At 40.2% G+C, this 23,182-nt stretch overlaps 1 protein-coding gene across 5 annotated transcripts in view; it reads left to right on the top strand.

Moving 5' to 3' along the window:
- Positions 1 to 6,540: 6,540 nt before the first annotated feature.
- Positions 6,541 to 23,182, top strand: part of LOC129769182 (zinc finger protein jing homolog) — a 226,733-nt gene continuing 210,091 nt past the window's right edge. For all 5 annotated transcript variants that reach the window (XM_055771276.1, XM_055771271.1, XM_055771275.1 and 2 more), the window contains exon 1: positions 6,541 to 7,935. The gene's annotated coding sequence lies outside the window, so the exon portion shown is untranslated. The remainder of the gene's footprint in view (positions 7,936 to 23,182) is intronic.

Here is a 23,182-nt window from a genome sequence, read left to right as displayed (position 1 = left end):
GCCCTTTTTGTAGATTGGACACACGATCCCTTCCATCCACTCCTTCGGTAAGCGCTCATCCTCCCAAATCTTGACGGTTACCCAGTGCAGTGCTCTAACTAGTACATCGCCACCGTATTTGAGTAGCTCGCTCGGTAAATTGTCGATACCAGCGACTTAATTGTTTTTCAGCCGTCTAATCTCTTTCTCTACTTCTTGGAGATCAGGGGCCGGAAATCGGTCATCGACTGCACGTGCTCCTAAATCTACTACTGCATCGCCGTTAAGATGTTCGTCATAATGTTGTTTCCACCTTTCAACCACCTCACACTCGTTAGTGAGAAGATTTTAAAGACCATATTGCTTACATTACTTCCAAATCTTCGAAGTTCGTGGGCTTCATTTTCCGAGCTGCTAAGAAGTTCTCAGACATCCACTGTCTAAAAGTTGTGTATTGTTCGTTAGTCCGATCTATTTTGGAGTATGCTGTTGTTGTATGGGCTCAGTACTATCAAAACAACATTCAACAAATAGAAGCAATACAACGTAAGTTTGTCCACTTTGCTCTGCTACGGTTGCCTTGGAACGATCCCTTCAACCTTCCCAGCTACAAAGTACGTTGTCGATTAATCGATCTAGAGCTTCTCGAAAATAGACGGAACGTAGCGAAGGCTGCTTTCGTCGCAGATGTTGTTCAGTCTCAAATAGACTGCCCTGCTGTGCTGAATGAATTTAACATGAATATTCCTCGTCGTACTCTGAGAACCCATGACTTCCTCCGAATTCGTACATTTCGTACCAATTATGGCTATAATGAGCCTATTAGTAGTGTGTGTCGTGTGTTCAACCGTTTTTTTCATGTATTTGACTATCACTTGTCTCGTTACGTCAATAAAGGGTGTGTCACATCAAATTGCATCACGGAAAAAACGCTGTAGAAATTCGCCCAGTAGACCGATCCTTTTGAAATTTTAGACAGTAAAATAAAAACTATTAAACAACTTTTGGCATTTTCTTTTTATTCATACTTCGAGCCCAAGCCCGTATGCTCGCACCTTCCTTTTTACCCCGTCAATAAGGTTCTGTACAACGTCAGGTTGTAGTTTTTTTTTTTTTTTTTAAACAGAAATCCATTTTCTCTTGAAGTCCGCATCCGATTTGACAACTTTTGGGTTCTTCCGGAGGACCTGCTTCATAATCGCCCAATATTTCTCTATTGGGCGAAGCTCCGGCGCGTTGGGCAGGTTCATTTCCTTTGGCACGAAGGTGACCCCGTTGGCGAGATCCGGCCAGAAGATGGTCGGGCCCTCGTGCTGCTTCAATAGTGGTAGTAAGCGCTTCTGTAGGCACTCCTTAAAGTAAACCTGCCCGTTTACCGTGCCGGTCATCACGAAGGGGGCGCTCCGCTTTCCGCAAGAGCAGATCGCTTGCCACACCATGTACTTTTTGGCGAACTTGGATAGTTCCTGCTTGCGAATCTCCTCCGGAACGCTGAATTTGTCCTCTGCGGAGAAGAACAACAGGCCCGGCAGCTGACGAAAGGCCGCTTTGACGTAGGTTTCGTCGTCCATTACCAGGCAATGTGGCTTCGTCAGCATTTCGGTGTACAGCTTCCGGGCTCGCGTCTTCCCCACCATGTTTTGCCTTTCGTCGCGGTTAGGAGCCTTCTGAACCTTGTATGTACGCAGGCCCTCCCGCTGCTTGGTCCGCTGGACGAATGAACTTGACAAATTCAGCTTATTGGCGACATCCCGGACCGAACTTCTCGGATCACGTCTAAACTGCTTAACTACGCGCTTGTGATCTTTTTCACTGACGGAGCATCCATTTTTGCCGTTCTTCACCTTCCGGTCGATGGTTAGGTTCTCGAAGTATCGTTACTCGTAGTACTCTGCTGACCGTGGATTGGACGATTCCCAGCATCTTACCGATGTCCCGATGTGACAACTCCGGATTCTCGAAATGAGTGCGCAGGATTAATTCACGACGCTCTTCTCCGTTCGACGACATTTTTCCAAATTTACGAAAAATTGACAGTGAAGCATGGCCAACGTGATCTATACACTCTTATCTGATTATAAGCGAGAGCTGAAGATATAATTCCTAAAAATTAAATTTCTACAGCGTTTTTTCCGTGATGCAATTTGATGTGACACACCCTTTAAGAATAGGTTCCGTGGAGAGCTTGGACATACTAACCTAGTTTTAAGTTACTCGTATTTTTGTTAGGATTAAGATTGTGTCATTTGGACTGTATTTTCTGTTGACGCAAAAATGAGCAGGTTTTATGCCCATTTTAGAAAAAAGCTTCAAGCACACTAAAATGGGCTTTTCCCTGCTCCTAATAAACAAATAAACAAAAAACGCCTATATGGCTACTGTGTAATATACAATATGAGAAAAAATGTACACAATAAATTCGGCTCTGTTACAGCTGAATTGCTTGATGAGCCTAGTAATAAAAATAAAACAGATGGAATGAAAAAAATCAACACGATTGTTATGTCTACATTTAATATGAAATATTGTTACAGTGTAGTCGGAGCCGGATTCCGTTCGTAACACAGGTAACGCATGTGTCAACTGATAAATTTCAGTGACATTTGACAATGAGATCAGTTCTACTTTGAGCCAAATAGCTCTCTGGAGGTAGCTAGTTTTTTTTTATCCCATTTATTTATTTAAGGCTCATTAGCATTTTAGCTGTAACAGAGCCGAATTTTAATCGTGTACATGTCACATGGTTATCATATCTATAATTAGCACATTACACAGTTGCCGTTCGCCAGTATTCCTTCTATACCATTACATATGGTACATTCACACAGTAGCCATTTAGGCGTAAGAGTTTTCCTTCTGTTCTTCCATTATCCAGTTGGACCACCGGACAGCGGAGACAGTTGATTGATCATTGTTGAGTCATTTATAGAACAGCAGCCCGATGTGTCTTGCAGAGCAGAGCAGTTGTATGGATGAATCGATCTTATTTCGACCGTGGATCGATCTCCATCGCTGATGATTGTTGCGTGGACGTAGCTATTCTGTAACAACACAAAGATGGTCAATGAGGGTCCTGAGTTTTGAACTCACGATCGATCGCTTACTAAGCGAACGCGCAACCAATGTGGCTACGGAGACCCCCAAGGTAGCTAGTTGTCCAGATTAATATAACAAAAGCAACAAAAAATTCTTGATTTTCCAGAATAGGAAACAAAGATTGGCGGATGGCGTTGTCCAAGTTTTTCTATTTTCCTTTTTTCACTCGTCATCACTACATAAAATATAAAAAGGTTTTCGGGAGCTAAATGAGAAAGGCGGAAGCATACGGCGCTCGAAACGGGCAAAGCGCTCATTCGAAGAACATGATTATTATTGTTATACAAATAGAAATTGTCAAAAATTGACACATTCAAATTCGATGAGGTTTTATCGATCGGATCAGATTACGAAGGAACAAAAAAGGAGCGGTGTGATTTGGGATGCAGTGAGAAAGACAGCTGCAGTATCGAACCTGATGAAAGAGAGGAAACCACCTGTAAAAATGGTGACAACCAAGATACCAAGATAGAAAAGACGTAACCCGCATAAATTCGAAAGTCGTGATTCTTTTTGAGCAGACCTCGTTTCTGCATAACTGCATAACTCGAGAATCAATCAAGCAAATGGAACCAAATTTTGCACATGGAGGTTTTAGGGGGCAATAAATGGTTCTTCGATCGTTCGATACTCCTCTCTCTTCCTCCTCTGGAAAGAGGGAGAGGGAGTTCACATACAAATGAAACATATACTTCTACCAAACATGACAATTGAAAATTGTCGGAAACTAATCCCTTAAAAATTTGTCCGTCGCATCCCCTTTTTTGTCGAGTGTTTACCGTTAGAATAATTATTAATTATATTTTATTCATTAGGTATTACTTCAATCAGTAGAGATGAACCAGCCTTTGGCTGAAAATCTCTTTAATAAAGAAAGAAAAAAAAATTACTTCTATCTGTATGAATACCATGATAATGAGTGCTTCCGGTGGACTGGAACAAGTTTTGTCGGCAAATTTATTTCTACAGGAGACCCCGATAAAAATGTTATTGTCGATCCTTATAAACAGTCGATTCATGTGTGTAGCTTGTAGGAAAACATCTTAACACAAGAATACGTTTTTTGAATGCTTACAAGGTTACATACCCAGTAGCGTAGTATGCGGGTGGCAAACTCTTCGGGGCGCCAAAATCCGAGAATTTTGAATAGTATTTTTTTCCAATTACTATATTTTATGTTTCAATTGAGTAAAAAAAACACCCATCATGAGTAGTTGCCTCTGTTTGGGCGCCCTTCCATGCGATGCAAAACAGATGCATGGCGGCAATACAGAGGGGCGAAGGTGCGCCGAAATAGGTCGTGAATGGCCGTGCGATGTTTTACAGTTAAAGCCTGTTTCAGTTAGAATTTTGTCGCATTAACAGACATTTCTCAGCATGGAAATAACGTACAAAAAAAGGAAGGATGTTATTTTATACGGATTTTAGCAACCAGGTTTTGTTTCAGCGTGCAGCGTTCCGGTGTGAATTTTTTCGACAAATCTCGTAAGGACAGCCTTCCGGTAACGTTTGAGTACGGTATTTACTGTCGGTTATGGAAATTTCTGGAATTTTTTTCCGCCTTTCGCGTTCCACGGTCGATAGCTTTTGAATGTCTTGATGAAATTTTCACTACTGAATTGGCGATGTAACGCAAAACGTAAACGATCGGTGAGACATCTGGATTTTGTTTTTGAACTAGGAAAATAATGATTATGTAACCTAAAACTCAAAAATAAATCACGTATATTTTACTTCTGGGCTTTCCAAGGTAGTTCTCACATGCAGTAACCATGCATTTTTCAACTTGTCTTTGATTGTGCTCTCGAATTTCCTTTTTTGATTCAACCATTGTCAATATTTATACAGTTTTCACAAATGAAAGAGGTAAGAAACTAACATGTTGTATATGAAATTGCGCAGAATTAAATTTCGCAATCAAATAAGCGTTTATGATTATATTGTTGTAATTTATAGAAAGAACTACAAACCTTCCATAAACTCACATTGCAAAATTTAAAACTATCATCGCTTTCACCGCAGCGCCGCCTAGGTGTAGATTTGTACGTTAGATCGCCAAGAAACCAACCATCCCGATCAAAACGCTGTCAATAGCTTCTCGATGTGACAACTAGGGGCGCTGTATTGAATAAAAATAAGCGACCAAATTCTAACAGAAACACACTTTATTGTTTATTATTGCTTAAACTGCATTATAAGAACGCATACTTCTAGATAATGTGTTATTGAAAGGTCTATTCTATGAACAATTACTGGAATGAAAGAGCCAGCTAGTCTGGTTTACACTAAAGTAAAAATGGCACAGACCGCGCATCATGCGAACGCAGTTTCAGCAAGCTTAAAAACCAAGACCGTCTCAATGGCTTGGCAATTTTTTCGATTGAGAAAGAATCGCTAGCAGATCTTGATTTAGGTGAAATTGTGGATCATTTTGCTTCAGTTAAAGCAGGCAAGGTAAATATTTGACTAAAGAATAAGCAAGGCTGGTAATGATATTTCTAGCCTTCTAAATACGAACAAACTGCTCAAAGTGAACATTTGTTGAAGTGAGTAGTTTTCTCAAAATATCACAATCTCAAAGTTAGTACAAAAGAAAGGGAAAAATGGTATCTTCATTGTTTGCCGGGGGCGCTGTCTACCCTCACTACGCCGCTGTGTATACCCCTTAACAAAACCAAGAAACATCGAAAATAATTGAGACGCGATTTTTGTTTGAATCAATTGATATACATTCTACAAATCGAACCACCATAGTGATAGACTGCATCATCATTAGGCCATTGAGTAATACTAGCGGTAGTAGTAACAGCAGCAGCATCAACAAAAATATCCCATCCAAAGCATCGCGCATAGAGCCAGAATGGACGAACATAAACGCTAAGCGGGAAAAATACAGAAGGAAAAAAAACACACTCGAAAGAAAACCATACACACCGACTGGAATTGATGTTTATATTGAGTGAGAGAGCGCGCAATGATTCCAAACATGACAAACGAAACGGAGAAAGAAGGGAATGAGTGAGAAAGAGTGTGGAAAAAGATAAAAATTCGTTCATCAAATGTGTGTGTATGTGTGTGTGTGTGTGTTTGTGTGCGTGTGTGGTATTTCTATTCCAATCAACTCGGAATCCGTCGGCCGTTTAACGAAGCAAGCGGATGTGTGAGTGGGAACGAACATAGAAACTTATCATGCACACATCCACGAAAGACTGCTATTCTGAATAACACACTATGAATTTATGCTACGGCAGCATGCTCTGCTGGGTGCTGATTACTATTGCTGCTGCTGCGCCTCTGCACTTATGCTCATCCGTATGTTCTCCGCCAGACGTTATTCTCTTTCTCTTGGTTCTGACTCGGGGCGCGCTCATTCACAAACACCATCGCGGAGCGCAAAAGGTATGCTTTCAAACGGGGGGGTTCGTCACTGTGAGTGTTTGAGTTTCGAATCCAGTCTGCCTTGAACCTCCGAAGGGATGATATCGTGACCGTCGGTTACTGCGTGCGTGTGTCATTCTCGTTATGGAACAACTCTTTTAAGCAGCTCTCACCATTTAGTATCATACAAATCAATCAATCAAACGACGGTGTGAGAGTAGTATTCGCTTTGTGTGTGCGAAAGTGTTTACAAAGACGCTCCCCGCCCGTGTATGTGTGTGTGTTTATGTGTCTTCACTATTGTTCAAGAAGACTGATTAATTGTTAGAATATCGATAGTGAAATAGTTCCGCGCCCCCTTTCCCCCCTGCTCCGATGCTTAGGGTAGTTTTGTAAGCTAAACAACTTGGTGATTATTATCGGTTATGGCTGCGTACGGCACAATGCAGTGGCGAGCGAGAGAGTGTATTATTATGTTATGTGGGCAAAGCTTCCTGCGATAGAAATTTTCTGCTCGGTGATTTTGATATTTTCCCGCGTGTGTCCGTGTGTGTATGTTTTTATGCTGCTGCTGCCCTCTGCAACATATCAGCCTCCTCTCTATGTCTACTACTATTATATAAGAAGGGAATGCGAGAAGAGGAAAGAGTGTATTTCCTGAGGGAAATCATCAACGGTGCGCGCGCGAGAGCAAGCGAGAGATTGTGAACCAAGAGTGTGCGTGCGCGGCGGCGGTGGCCTGTGGCAGGGTGGTATCATAGGACGCGAAGGGCACAGATCGGAGTGCGCCCGCGTTTTCCGTGGTGTTTGTGGAATTATCGCACTGCCCGCTTCCTTTTTGCGCCCCAGGGGTTCACGTGTGGCCCGCTGTGTTCGTGTGGTGTGCCTGTGCACCAGGAAGCATACGTGCGCACGGGTGCCCGTATGTGTACGTGTGCATCCGTCGCCAGCCTGGAGAGGAGTCCAGGAAAAGAGAAGCAGAAAAAAGAAGCACCACCGAGCAGGAAGAAAATTTTATGTTGGCTCTGGTATTAGCATTAAAAATATGTTTTTTCCATCGGGGTAAAGTCTCGGCCCATTCGGTTCGAATTTGAAGGTTTCTCGGAAAGATATCCGCGCGAAGTGCGCTGGTTGCCTCGTTCTCTTGGCACAACTGCGAAAACGGATCCCATTTCCGGCGGGCGGTTTGTCTCTCGAATATCAGCGGAAGCAAGGCGCGATTGCAGTGCGTGTATAGTATTCGTGGAAAAGTGCCATTTCCGAGAAATAATCGAAGAGTTAGCCCGCACAGGCTGCCACTAGGATTACCGAGAAAGCGATAAAAAGAAGAAGAAAATCGAGTGAAAACTGAATTTAATACAACTTTAGTGTGTGCGATTCTTGGATCCGATCAACCATCCCAAATATCAATTGTCCACCCCCTTTCCTTACAATGGATTATTTGCGGAAGCTGTGAGACATAACCAAACATCCAAACGAAAGGTAATTATAACTCACAAACGTCGGTGTCACAGTAGAATACAGTGAAATGATTTACTTTGTGGCTTCTTCCCCCATCGTGTGGTCACCGTGGGAAGGGCCTTCCGAAACCCAACAATCGAAAAGTTCTCTCCCCAATTTGACAACAAAGCAATCTGTGCGGGATGCGAATGGGATGCTCCTGTCTCGGGCCTCGAAAACATAAAATGTCGAACATGCGGACATTTTCTCTTGTGGTTCTTTTGCTCCGTATGGTTGCTGCCGAGCTTCGTCGCCGCCACCATCATCATCATCGTCATCGTCGTCGTCACCGTCAACATCACCATCATCGTGATCATCCTCATCCAGAGCTACCCGTGTCCCGTGTCAGAAAACCGCCTCGGAAAGAACCCCGCAGAGCGAAATAGAAAGAGAGAAAACGACGGACCGACCGAACGAACCAACCAACGAACCCAACGACCAACGGCGCGACGGCAGCAGCAGAAGCACCAACAACAAAGATTCCCTCCTCTAACATTGATTTTGACACTACACAGAGCTACACCAACTGCATGATTTCCCAAGTTCCACTGACGGCAGGGCCCGCGCTGATGCCCGATGATGATAATGGTGGTGGTTCGCGAGCAGCAGCAGCAGCAAAGACCGTAGGCGAGGCACCAGCGTGAGCCAGGCACAGTTTATCCTTTTTTTCGGTTGTTCTACTCAGTATTTTTTCCCTGAAGAAATTTCGCCAATTTCGTCGCTCTCAACGAGACTCTGGAGCAACGCGGTTCTACGCGATTGGTTCCTTGAGTGATTAATCGGGACTTCTAACGGGGCGCGGAAGGAGCAGGTGCGAATCTTTGATTGCACAGATCCAAGCTTTCAATGTCGAGCTGGATTAGCCGCTCAGATGATGGCGACAGTGCTTTGTGATATTAAACGCTGTTTGTCAGTGGACGGAAATGGACAAAAAAAAAACCGTGAATACCAAGAGAGGACTTCATGAAACGGTTACAGATTACTTGCGATGTTGAGGATTTTGCTGTTGGAGATGTTACTTTGGAATTTCAGGAAATTCAATATACAATTATTTCATCGAAAGTGATATGGGTTTCTTCAAAATAATGCTCTCTAGGATGATGTGAGAGAAAACGGATATCCGGTAACTATCCGGTATCCGGCCCATCCAGCCAATATTTGCTACCCGGCCGGATACCGGATATTAGAAAATATAAATAATTTCTCTTTAACACAAGATAAACCATAACAAAATAGCTCTTTAACATCATTCATACATAATTAAAAATAATGTTAGATGTTTTTTTTTTTTCCAAAACTAAATTGATATTGATACTTGTTAATTGGCGATACTCCTTAGAATGGCCACCAAATGTAAGAATCGTGATTGTGATCGATTCAAAATGTTTTCACATAACAGTCGATTTCGTTAGCATTGTAATATTTTTCCTGAACGCGACGCTGACTAAGTGTGCAGTCTCGTCTTAGTCCAAACGCTCTTTGTGCAGCAAAATGAGAAATTACCTCGAATATACTGGAGAGGTTATAACTTATAATTCTTTTTATTTCATCAAACGATATCAAAAGCCAAACGCGTTACTCCATAAAGCTATAAAGCATGTTTTGATTATCATCCCTGAAGACACACCCCACAAAAATCTCATCATTGTGATAGAAAATCCTTATCAGAAAAATATCTGTTCAAGATTCCTTGAAGAAAACTTGATAGTCTATTAAAGGATATTTATTCTAAACGGAAAATTTAATCATCGTTCATTATTTTAATAAAAAAATGTGTTGATCTCTCTTCCTAAAATGTAATCCTTTTCTTAGTTCATGCACACATGCAGTTTCTTTCAGTTCCTTATTCACAAAAGAAAAGCCGATTATCCGGCTATCCGGCCTCGAAGGTTGCCGGATATCCGGTATCCGGCCAAACTACCATTCGTTTCATCACTAGTGATTACTAGAGATGTAACGGATATAACGGTTACTACCCGGTATCCGGCATGTCCTACCAATATTTGCTATCCGGCCGCATATCGGATATTAAAAAAAATAAACAATTTCTCATCAACACAAGATAGATCAAAACAAAATAGCTCATTAACATCTTTCATACAGAACTAAAAACAAGATTTGACTACTGAAATGCCAGATTTATTGTCAAAATTGAATTAATATTTTAATAATATTTATTTTTTATTAATATTTAATATTGCATTACCATGCCAAAATTTCGACAACCGGTTATTCGGTAATGAAAATTTCATTACCGGTAAAACCGGTAAATCGCCGATAAAAAACATACTTTTAAATACCCAATTTTCTTGAAGAAACGGCTTATATTTAGAATGATTAGTTTACAAAATAAAAAACCATTTGGCAATTTTTTGTTGGTTAAAGTAATACTTAAGGACACAGCTAATGTTAATTCTGTCGTCATCTAATCTAGATTCCATTATGTTGGGCGTACAGTACGAAGAGTACCGAATATCACTGTCATGTATTTGCCTTTGATGCCCTCTGTACGAAAACTCTTGTCCGAGGGTTTTCATCAATCTGTTTATAGCAATTGAGCTTGGGCACAGGTACAGAGCATTGGAGACCGCAACATCACAATTACGAAAACACTTGTAATACTAACCTCGAGCCAACTGCGAATAATCGGTTACATATTACTAACATAGTTATAAGGCAAACATTGTCGAAATATTGAACTCCCGGCCCCGTCAGGTTGACACCATATGAGCCTTAATAAAAATATATATTTTGGATAAAAAAAAAATTGAGCATGGGCTGGACGTTGATACCTTTGATTGTTGCAATCCACGTTCAAATTTTTCCTTGATGCTCAACTGCAGGTTTCGCATCGTCTAGTGGATTTTTTTCCTTCTGTTGTCCAGCTACTGAATCAATATCATCATCGTCAAATTTGATCAAGTCAGGAACAATTTAAAATGCCTGCTTGATCAATGCAGTCCGTGACGTTTGATAGAAGACGCCAAAGTCATAATTAATTGTGTCACGATCACGAGCAGAATAACTATACGACGGGGTGGCCGAACTTTTGGGCATTACGGACGAGTTATTGTTCAAATGTTAGGCTGCGGTCTACCAACGTTGACTGTGTCAAGAAGTCACTAGAAATTGAATGTAGTACAAGACAATAAAACAAAGTTTTAACTAGTGATGAAATGGATAGTGGTTTGGCCGGATACCGGATAACAGATATCCGGCCAGCCTCGAGCGTCATTTTTTAATAAGAATTATGAACGAATATTAAATTTTTCCTTCAGAATAAATGTCCTATTTAATAATGTATCGAGTTTTCTACAAGGAATCTGGAACATTTTTTTTTCTAGATAATGATTTTATATCATAATATTGAGATTTTTGTAAGTTGTACTTAGAGTTGTCTTCAGAGAAGGTAATCTGAAAGGGGGCACACTTACTTCACTACAAATCAAATCTGAATTATTATGACCATCGACCGACGGTTGAAGCAGTTCGCTTTAATATATTTCATAATAGCTTTTATATTTTTGTTGTAGCTTCTACATATTCGAGGTAATTTTGCATGTCGTTGAATCAAAAAAGTATCTAGACAGAGACGAGACCGCCCAAAGTACATCGATTTCACTTCGGTGTTCTGCTGGAAATTCATTATTTCATCATCATCATTATTCATCATAATTTACCACTGGATAATTTTGAGTGCTGTTATAAGGTTAATACTGTTATGAGTTGATAATAATTGATATTTAATCTATAATGAAATTATAACACATTGACCCTCTACCGCACAAGTTTTTTATTTATCTAAAAAAAACCTACTCCACTTTTATCTCGAATTTCCGACTTTCAACATAAAATGCTCCTAGCATAAAGCTGCCAGCATAGAAACAATGTATATGGGGGTGAATATTGAAAATAATGTCTGAATAATTTGAAAAGAGAATCCGCGAAGTCCGTCTAAAGTTGATAACATTTCTGACATGTCAGTAATCACACATTATTTACTTGTGAAAGATTTTTTTTGTTTATTGTCTTATGATTCATCTTAAGTTCATAAGATTTTTTTTTGTAATATCCGGTCACTATCCGGTACCCAGCCGGGTAGCAAGTATTGGCCGGATAGCTACCGGATGTCCGTTTCATTTCTAGTTTTAACTCTCCTGTACTCGCGCGCAAAATCATAACTCGTATAAAGGGTGTGTCACATCAAATTGCATCACGAAAAAAACGCTGTAGAAATTCGCCCAGTAGACCGATCCTTTTGAAAATTTTAGACAGTAAAATAAAAACTATTAAACAACTTTTGGCATTTTCTTTTTATTCATACTTCGAGCCCAAGCCCGTATGCTCGCACCTTCCTCTTTACCCCGTCCATAAGGTTCTGTACAACGTCAGGTTGTAGTTTTTTTTGAACAGAAATCCATTTTCTCTTGAAGTCCGCCTCCGATTTGACAACTTTTGGGTTCTTCCGGAGGGCCTGCTTCATAATCGTCCAATATTTCTCTATTGGGCGAAGCTCCGGCGCGTTGGGCGGGTTCATTTCCTTTGGCACGAAGGTGACCCCGTTGGCTTCGTACCACTCCAACACGTCCTTTGAATAGTGGCACGAAGCGAGATCCGACCAGAAGATGGTCGGGCCCTCGTGCTGCTTCAATAGTGGTAGTAAGCGCTTCTGTAGGCACTCCTTAAGGTAAACCTGCCCGTTTACCGTGCCGGTCATCACGAAGGGGGCGCTCCGCTTTCCGCAAGAGCAGATCGTACATGCCACACCATGTACTTTTTGGCAAACTTGGATAGTTTCTGCTTGCGAATCTCCTCCGGAACGCTGAATTTGTCCTCTGCGGAGAAGAACAACAGGCCCGGCAGCTGACGAAAGTCCGCTTTGACGTAGGTTTCGTCGTCCATTACCAGGCAAGCATTTCGGTGTACAGCTTCCGGGCTCGCGTCTTCCCCACCATGTTTTGCCTTTCATCGCGGTTAGGAGCCTTCTGAACCTTGTATGTACGCAGGCCCTCCCGCTGCTTGGTCCGCTGGACGAATGAACTTGACAAATTCAGCTTATTGGCGACATCTCGGACCGAACTTCTCGGATCACGTCTAAACTGCTTAACTACGCGCTTGTGATCTTTTTCACTGACGGAGCATCCATTTTTGCCGTTCTTCACCTTCCGGTCGATGGTTAGGTTCTCGAAGTATCGTTTTAGTACTCTGCTGACCGTGGATTGGACGATTCCCAGCATCTTACCGATGTCCCGATGTGACAACTCCGGATTCTCGAAATGAGTGCACAGGATTAATTCACGACGCTCTTTTTCGTTCGACGACATTTTTCCTAATTTACGAAAAATTGACAGTGAAGCATGGCCAACGTGATCTATACACTCTTATCTGATTATAAGCGAAAGTTGAAGATATAACTCCTAAAAATTTAATTTCTACAGCGTTTTTTCCGTGATGCAATTTGATGTGACACACCCTTTATTCGCGCACGGTGTCACAGACTGTAATTGTGCTATTGTGTTTTTCTAGGCGTGATGGTATTTAATTAAAGTAAAAAAATATATAATTGAATCTTCAAACTCCAGAAAATATTTTTTCTCCAACTTCATTCAGTTTCAATAGTCATTTAATTCAGCCTTTTCAGAACAGGGTTATTGATTCCCGGTCTCTGAGATCGTATGATCGAGTACAGGATGGTTAATTGAAGGAAAAAATAGGCCATACTAATAAAAACTCAATAAATTATTCTATAAAATAAAAATAATTATCGGTTACTAAATAATTGATAAATAATACTTAATTTTGTGTAAAATCTCATCAATCGATATCGTTGATTTTTTAAAGAAAATTGCCCCTCTGAAGATTCAGAACATTTATTTTCCATAAAAATACATCCAACACGATTATTATATTTCTCAATTACCGAGAGGTACAAGAACTATCTGTCGGAAACATTGACCCCTGTTATGTAAATTAAATCGAACGGTCGATTGCATATTTTGAAACGAAATTTGGGATTTTTCTCCCAAAGTAAAATATCAGAAATGCAACAAGTAAACCAAACAGCTCGATGAATTATACCGACAGCTTTCACCCGACTGCAAAATAGAGCATAATTCTACTATTCATAATTCAATATTTCATGAAAGAAATCTGCATAATTAAATCACATTCACATAGTTTAAAAATAAAAATAACAATACTTCGCATTCGCAGTCTTTGAAATCTAAGTGTTCTCCAAAAATTTAGTTTTTATTAATGTTTGAAACTTTATGCAGAATGTTTCCAGAATTTTCAATTGGTCATTTAACAAATGATGTACCTAAATAACTAACATCTGAGAAAAAATATTTAAACGAAAACTTTTAAGAAGAAATATCTAGTTTTACATCTTAATCCATTGCGTTTGGATAGTGTCACCATCCTAGACCAGGTGGCGGGTGCCTAGGAGTACCTACGCGGGCAGACGGTAGACCGATGACCACCGTTTGGCCATCCCTAATATACGGGAACAAATCTGCATATACGAAACGTCTTTCTGCAATCTTTCCAATCGGGGCTTCGAGCAGCTGCTTCGAAATTTCCTATAGTTGCTCCGATAGCTTTTCTAGCATAAATTGCAATCTGACGTCCGCTTCATACAGTGTGGCTGTAAGTAATAATTTTAGTGTACATGAAAATGGTAACATTTAGTGTGGCTGTAAGTAATGGCAACACTGACGATTCCATCCACGTCGACGACATTGAGCTTCGTAATCCGAATTTGAGAAACAACAATGACAATGATGGATTTTCAGATAGAATGAAAACACATTTGAAAAAAATTTAAATGGAAATTCATTTTTCCGAATCAAATAAGTATTCCTTTTAAATAAAAACCACTCTTTTCGGCCTCATACGAAAATTAAATCTGAAGATGAAGATTGTGATTTTGATCACAATAATGAGTGTGGGAATTTTCCTACGTTATTAACATTAGAATTAAGGAAAAATGTGTATATACTAGTAACAATACAGTAATGAGTTCGGCTCCTTTCAACTTATGTAACTGAGCCTGTAAAAATAAACGATTTAAATAAAAAAAATGAGTGTGGGAATAACGTAAAATTTAGAGAACATAGGTTTCAGGGTCGGGTCAGGACAACGTGCTTCAAGTAATGAAATAACGCCAAGTGGAAATTTTCATTCGAATTGTAGCATTGAAAGAAGGTCTTCGGACCTTATAATCTGATAGAGAATAGTTTGGGTCCCAAACTTAAATGTTGCCACCAGATGTCAACACTACTCTTGCCAACGCGAATTACAAATAAGTGGATATTTCATACTATAACCATTTCAGTTATTCTAAATTAGATCGCCCTAAATCGATCGTAGCATCACAAAATGTTGGTGCTGTGCAAATATTCGATTGGGTAAAAATCCCTTTTTTGATTATCAATCAAAATCAAAATCAAAAATTTAAGATTCATGCTCGATAGCAAGATTGCATTTCGCACTAAAACCTAATGTTTCTGGTTTGTATTGTATGTGGTTCATTTAGTAGTTATTTGGATTTAAGTCAATTCAAAGTGTGTTTATTGTTAAAAATAATATAACCTTCATTATATTTTGACATAAGACTACATTCTCCAGTATGGGTGACAAAACATAAAGCAGGTGACATTTTTATGAAATAATATTCACGTTAGTAACTAATTTTGCTACGAAAGGATTTTAATGATTCGCACATCAACTAAATGGAAATCCTCTCGTCGGAAAATGGTTTAGGTTATTCAAAATTTGAAGCATTCCCATTTTCCCATACATTTGTTCTGTCTATTTGTGTACTTAGCTACTCGTATCGTCAATAGTGAGCAGCCTTTGGACTGGAGGCTATTGTCATATTCCACAGCATATCATGAGCATTGATATTGGTCACTCGAAATGCAAATGTAGAGAACAAACACTGCAACATGTGAACCGATACTGTGGGGGAGAGGAAGTATTGCAATTTAAGCCCCACCGATGGTCACTTATTGAAAAAGGTCAGAGCATGAAATCAGAGCATTTGCAATAAATATCACACCATCCACGATTCATATGTCATCCGACTAGCGACCGAACGGTAGCGGTAACGGAGCTGCCAAATTGCCTTCCTCAAGACCGACAGTAAGAATTAGTGTTAGTTCCCCAGAGGGCCAGAGACAGATTATGTTTTATTTCTATTATAGAAGTTTTAAACTACGAAGTTCATTTGCATCTAGCCTTGAAAAAGGTCTATTAGAACGAACAATCGAAGGAAAATCCTGGGTTTAAATTCACGATCGTTTGCTCAATAAGTGGTTTTATGCGTTGCCAAATTGATAGTGTTTTTGACGTAGGACTACGTCTTTGAATTCTGTACCGGGGTGTAAGCTCAAAGTTTCGAAAACAAAAGAGTGACGCTGGAGTGCAAGGTTTTGAACGTTAATAACTCGGTGCCGGCTAAACGAAGTGGTATGATAAACATTTCATTCGAAAGACAAAATGTCAAAATGTACGACATTTCGTAAAAACGATGCGAAAATGTAAAAACGATGCGATGCGATGTGAGATGCGGAAGATCACGCCCACACGCCTGTGCATTATGCTGTTCTCTCCCAATTCCGTTTCGTTTCTGCATCCGAACTAAAAGGAGCATTTCGCGAAAATCAAGATATCGATGATAATTCGATACAAATTGGTGCCATTGACGGATTGATGAATTTGACAGTGAAGAATACGAAATATTTGATATGGCGTAGTGACTTTTGCACCATATCAAAGAAAGTTGTGAGAGTTATAAAATTATTTGTGTACGAAAGCCGCAATAGATCGTCGTTTTCAATTGTTGGGAAAGGGCATTATTTTTGCTGAGTAGTTGCAAGGAGGAATCCATTCCTTCTTCAACTCTTCTCTCCCAAGTCCATTTCGTTTCTGCAGCCGAAACATTAAGCGAAAACAGAGGAATCGATGATAATTCGATACCGTTGGGTGCCATTGACTATGGATTTCACAGTGAAGAATACGGAATGTTTGATATAATGCAGTGGATATTTTTTTACCATATCGAAGAAATCACATTTATGAAAACAGCGATATAAAATTATTTGTTTACGAATGTCGCAATCGTCGCAATTTGCTGTGTAGTTCCGAGGAGGAATCCAATCCGTTGTGTAATTTAATCAAATCTATACATACGCCACCATAGAGATAGAATCACTATCACTTTTTAAGATTGCAGATCCTTCGAGGATCTTCGAAACGAGACCCCGAAACCACACATAATTAATCCAATCGAAAAATTCCAAAGGCTCCAAACAAACCACCACATCATCCCTCCACCAGCTGTTCCTCGAAAAAGAAAGAAGTCACTCTTTGTGGTCGGGCAAAACAAAAAAGGCGCTCTCGCAAACGCAAGTCACGATCCACCAAGCCATCACACCGCAATCGGTTGGTCGGTCGGTCGCTGTTTGTTGTGTTATCATACCAAAGGACCGGTTTTTTTCGGGGAAGCTTTGTGGCGAACGGCGAAACCTGCTGTTGTCGTAGTTGCGCTTCCCCGTGGATCGGAAGTTCATTAGCCCGAATGCTGCGAACACAAAGTGACCAAACTGTGTATGACATATGTCTTCTTTAAGGAGAAGATTGGGACATGGAAACGCTAAGAGGATAAAGGATGTTGTGGAAGCATTTGCATTGCTAACTTTTGCTGGCAGCAGCAGCAGCAGTCGTTGTTCTCGCTCTCGAAGGCATGCCCGTTTTTTTCACGGACATAAGGAGTAATTGTGAGTTATCATTATTGACGTGTTTTTTACGTGGAAAGGCTATCCTTGATTATGATGGTGGTGATGATGATGATGATGCTGAGAGGGCGTAAACGCAAGCGAGGCGGGCAGCCTGAGAAGCGAGGAGTTCATTAAAAACACAAGAGTGGAAAAAAGACAAACGTTAATGTAAATTATTAAATTTACTGCGCCAGGTAGCAGCCAGTTGATGGGATGTTATTAATATTTATGCTCGTGGAAAGGGCTAATAATTACAATTATCGTTTTCGGAACACATTTCACTTAATTTCAACACAATTATGCTGGTGGAACAGGGAGGACGGCTGCGAGCGCTGCGGAGCGGAATGTTGTTAGCTAAGAAACATATCTGGTTTAATGAAGACGTAAAATATGTTTATGACCGGGTCACATTGTTTAGGTGTAAAGCTGCTCAAGAGGGTTTGAGAGAAAAGTTTATAATCTTGCAAATTGAAAAAGATGACGGTGTCATGGTTAGGTGCCAAAAATAACAAGAATTCAAAATTTCTCGATAGGATCAAACGAAAGCACTTTTAGGTCTCGAATACTTTTATTGTGATTCATATTCAAAAACAGGTGAAACGTGATTTTGACCCCTATTCAGCTGAGAATTGAACTTCACAATTTACATTTACCATATTCAACAGAATAGTTCCTCTTTTGTGTGAAAGGACCGATATTGAACTTATCAAAGAGGTACGAAACAACGACTTCTACACCCAAAGTTAATTTTTAGCGCATGTTATGGTATCCCGATTTATTACATTAGGTGAGCCGAAAAATAACAGAAAATGTTCTAAAGGGTGTGTCACATCAAATTGCATCACGGAAAAAAACGCTGTAGAAATTCGCCCTGTAGACCGATCCTTTTGAAAATTTTAGACAGTAAAATAAAAACTATTAAACAACTTTTGGCATTTTCTTTTTATTCATACTTCGAGCCTAAGCCTGTATGCTCGCACCTTCCTCTTTACCCCGTCCATAAGGTTCTGTACAACGTCAGGTTGTAGTTTTTTTTAACAGAAATCCATTTTCTCTTGAAGTCCGCTTCCGATTTGACAACTTTTGGGTTCTTCCGGAGGGCCTGCTTCATAATCGTCCAATATTTCTCTATTGGGCGAAGCTCCGGCGCGTTGGGTGGGTTCATTTCCTTTGGCACGAAGGTGACCCCGTTGGCTTCGTACCACTCCAACACGTCCTTTGAATAGTGGCACGAAGCGAGATCCGGCCAGAAGATGGTCGGGCCCTCGTGCTGCTTCAATAGTGGTAGTAAGCGCTACTGTAGGCACTTCTTAAGGTAAACCTGCCCGTTTACCGTGCCGGTCATCACAAAGGGGGCGCTCCGCTTTCCGCAAGAGCAGATCGCTTGCCACACCATGTACTTTTTGGCAAACTTGGATAGTTTCTGCTTGCGAATCTCCTCCGGAACGCTGAATTTGTCCTCTGCGGAGAAGAACAACAGGCCCGGCAGCTGACAAAAGGCCGCTTTGACGTAGGTTTCGTCGTCCATTACCAGGCAATGCGGCTTCGTCAGCATTTCGGTGTACAGCTTCCGGGCTCGCGTCTTCCCCACCATGTTTTGCCTTTCGTCGCGGTTAGGAGCCTTCTGAACCTTGTATGTACGCAGGCCCTCCCGCTGCTTGGTCCGCTGGACGAATGAACTTGACAAATTCAGCTTATTGGCGACATCCCGGACCGAACTTCTCGGATCACGTCTAAACTGCTTAACTACGCGCTTGTGATCTTTTTCACTGACGGAGCATCCATTTTTGCCGTTCTTCACCTTCCGGTCGATGATTAGGTTCTCGAAGTATCGTTTTAGTACTCTGCTGACCGTGGATTGGACGATCTTACCGAGCATCTTACCGATGTCCCGATGTGACAACTCCGGATTCTCGAAATGAGTGCACAGGATTAATTCACGACGCTCTTTTTCGTTCGACAACATTTTTCCAAATTTACGAAAAATTGACAGTGAAGCATGGCCAACGTGATCTATACACTCTTATCTGATTATAAGCGAAAGCTGAAGATATAATTCCTAAAAATTAAATTTCTACAGCGTTTTTTCCGTGATGTAATTTGATGTGACACACCCTTTACTCCCCAATACGTGTATATCATTTGTATAATATATTTGCTAGAGCCAATATGAGCGAGCGAAACAGGAGACACATTTAAATGAAAGAATACGAAAGCTTTTCGTATAGTTTGCCGAATACACGACCCAGACAAAGAAAAATATAGACTCGTCCATGTTCTTCTTTATCCTCTTAGAAAACACGTTCCAACTTCATTTTATGATGAGGTCTAATATTATCACGCTTATATATAACAGCACTGGCAGCCATGTGGATAGTGTGGTCGTATGAAATAGCTTTGCATTCCATTCGGCCTTGGTTCAATCCCCATTGACGTCGTATGGACTTTTTTTTGCGCAATTCCAAATTAAATGAGAAAAGAAAACAGAAAGAGATGTCTGCTCGCATATATGCAAGCCTTTTTTAAGCTTTTAAAACAGCTCATTATTTGCGCATTTGACCCTCCAGCACACGAATGGCATTTTTTTGCCAAAGATGAAATGTTCATAATTTTTTATGGCAAATTGCTGAGATGAATTTGAAAACGCGTTGACAACTCTCAGACTCTAGAATGTCGTGAAATCTCTGGTAACGGAATTGTAGAGCTTGTAGCTTTTCAGAATGAGAGGTCTGCCTTGCCATGGAATGAAAGATTCATCCACATCCAAACATATTCTTCGAATTATTCAAAACCGCATGAAGTTTGTTTAAACTTTTCGTAAAATCTTGACAAAAATCCCATGCGTCATATATTGGAATTTCATTAGAAATGTCAAATGTCCAAACACGACCGCATTGTTAATGTAGGACTACAAAATTATTGTCGGTGAGAATAAACATTATAGAAATCTATGAATGAACTCTTTTGTACAACTATCTGTTAGTTCTGACAAGAGCCGATGATTCAATGCTTGCACTGCGGGGTGTGAATGATTCGCAAAGCGATGGAATAATAATTTAATCAAATTGTCGAATTGAAATTTTTACCTTCAGTTTTTCACTGAAGAACCAAGTTCTCACCAGAGGAGAAAATCTTCTCCACATCTGGCTTGAAATGCGATGCATTTGGACGTTACATTTAGCCCGGACACAATGCAACACACAAAAATCGATCGGTAAAAGTAATCGATTAGTCCAGATGCACTACTAAATTCGTACATGCTCTCTGGGCAAAACAAAAATCGAATTGATTTTTATATTTTTTTGGATATTTGGATGTAACGACATTTTTAAAATAACCCTTTGGCACCTCGATACTCTCCCATACTAGTACAGCATTTGTATAATATACTAGCTGACCCGGCAAACTTCGTCCCGCTCAAAATTTATTTTTTGTTATCAATACCTTCAAACATTCACGTTTCCTTACTAAGCGCAAGTTCATGAATCCGATCGAAGAACTGTTCATTGATTGATCTTCTAATCGACCCCGCTGAATGTACCTTTTACTAAAAAACCCTAGTACTTCTACCAAAACTTATCATTATAATATCAGACACATTTCTCGTTCAAGATTTTTCAACTTGCAAATAACAAGCTTCTCCGTTACATGGAATAAATGTTTGATAAAGAAAATATGATAGAATGAAGACAGACCCCTCCTCTCTTCACCCCTTAGAGAGAGAGGGGAGGAGTGTCTATTCATCATAGAAACGTTTCGTGCCACCTAAAATCTTCACAAGCCAAATTTAGCTCCATTTGCTTGATTAGTTTTCGAGTTATGCAGAAATTTAACAGAGGGGGAAGGACTATCGAACCACCATAGAAACATTTATTGCATCCTAAAACCTCTACATGGGGGTCTCCGTAGCCACATTGGTTGCGCGTTCGCTTAGTAAGCGATCGATCGTGAGTTCAAAACTCAGGGCCCTCATTGACCATCTTTGTGTTGTTACAGAATAACTACGTCCACGCAACAATCACCAGCGGTGGAGATCGATCCACGGTCGAAATAAGATCGATTCATCCATACAACTGCTCTGCTCTGCAAGACACATCGGGCTGCTGTTCTATAAATAACTCAACAATGATCAATCAACTGTCTCCGCTGTCCGGTCTAACTGGATAATGGAAGAACAGATAGAAAACATTTACGCCTTAATGGCTACTGTGTAGATGTACCATATGCAATGGTATAGAAGGAATACTGGCAAATGGCAACTGTGTAATGTGCTAATTATAGATAATGATAACCATGTGACATGTACACGATTAAAAATTCGGCTCTGTTTCAGATAAAATGCTAATGAGCCTAAAATAAATATATGGGATAAAAAAAAAATAAAACCTCTACATGTCAAATTTGGTTCCGTTTGCTTTAGTGAGAGTTCTCGAGTTATACAGAAATTTGCGTTTCATTTGTTTGGCAGCCCTCCCCTAAGAGAGGGGGGAGGTGTATCTAACCACAATAGAATCATTTATTGCACCCTAAATCCTCCACATGCCAAATTTGGTTTCGTTTGCTGGATTAATTCTCGAGTAATGCAGTAATTGTGTTTAATTTGTATGGCAGCCCCCCTTAGAGAGGGAGGTGGAGTGTCTAACCACCATAGGAACATTTATTGCACCCTAAAACCTCCATATACCTAATTTGGTTCCGTTTGCTTGATTAATTCTCGACTAATGCAGAAATTTGTGCTTCATTTGTGTGGTATGAATAGAAGATGTAGCTTACAAGCAGAATGAGTGATTTGAAGAGTTTAGCGAGCAGTATCCTCTGCGTAGAACGAGATACACATTACAACATGGCGCAGCTTGGTCTAAACCACCTCGAATGGGTTCTTTGAACCGATTGGGAAATGAAGATGACCTACGAGCCAGAAACTTATTGTAATTCATGTGAATTGGCGTTAATTTTGTAAAGGAGTGAGAGTTTTTTTTTTCCATCAGGTTCTATAGTTATGAAAGGCAGTGTACAATCCATACTACAACTTTCGTATTTTTCATCAGCATTTAGTTGGTTCAAATTCTAGCTCGGTTTCGAATGTTCTACCAGTGATCCATTATTTCGAAAAAAATTGGTTTATGTTCACATTCAGATGAATTCGTGAGAATTCAACCAAATTTCATCATCTTTCATTGTCTTTCGCCATATTTGTATTTATATCTGTTTGAAAACAGGTCTAAAGTCAATTTTTGCAAGAATTAGTACCCAATGAGCAGATTTCAAAAAATCTAAGGCTTTACACGATAAAAGATCTGTCATTTCTCTGATCCACATTGGTGATGTTATATGAAGTGACGAAAACAGAACTAATTCGAGTTATTTTATCACGGTCATTTTATAACGCTGAAAGTTTACTCGCAACCACGTGGAGTTTTTCTGCTGAAACCTCAATAATCGCGATA

This window comes from Toxorhynchites rutilus, chromosome 2 (assembly GCF_029784135.1).
Source record: "Toxorhynchites rutilus septentrionalis strain SRP chromosome 2, ASM2978413v1, whole genome shotgun sequence".
Taxonomy (NCBI): Eukaryota; Metazoa; Arthropoda; class Insecta; order Diptera; family Culicidae; genus Toxorhynchites; species Toxorhynchites rutilus.
Note: the sequence above shows the minus strand (reverse complement) of the source record. Positions and strands in the feature narration are given on the sequence as shown.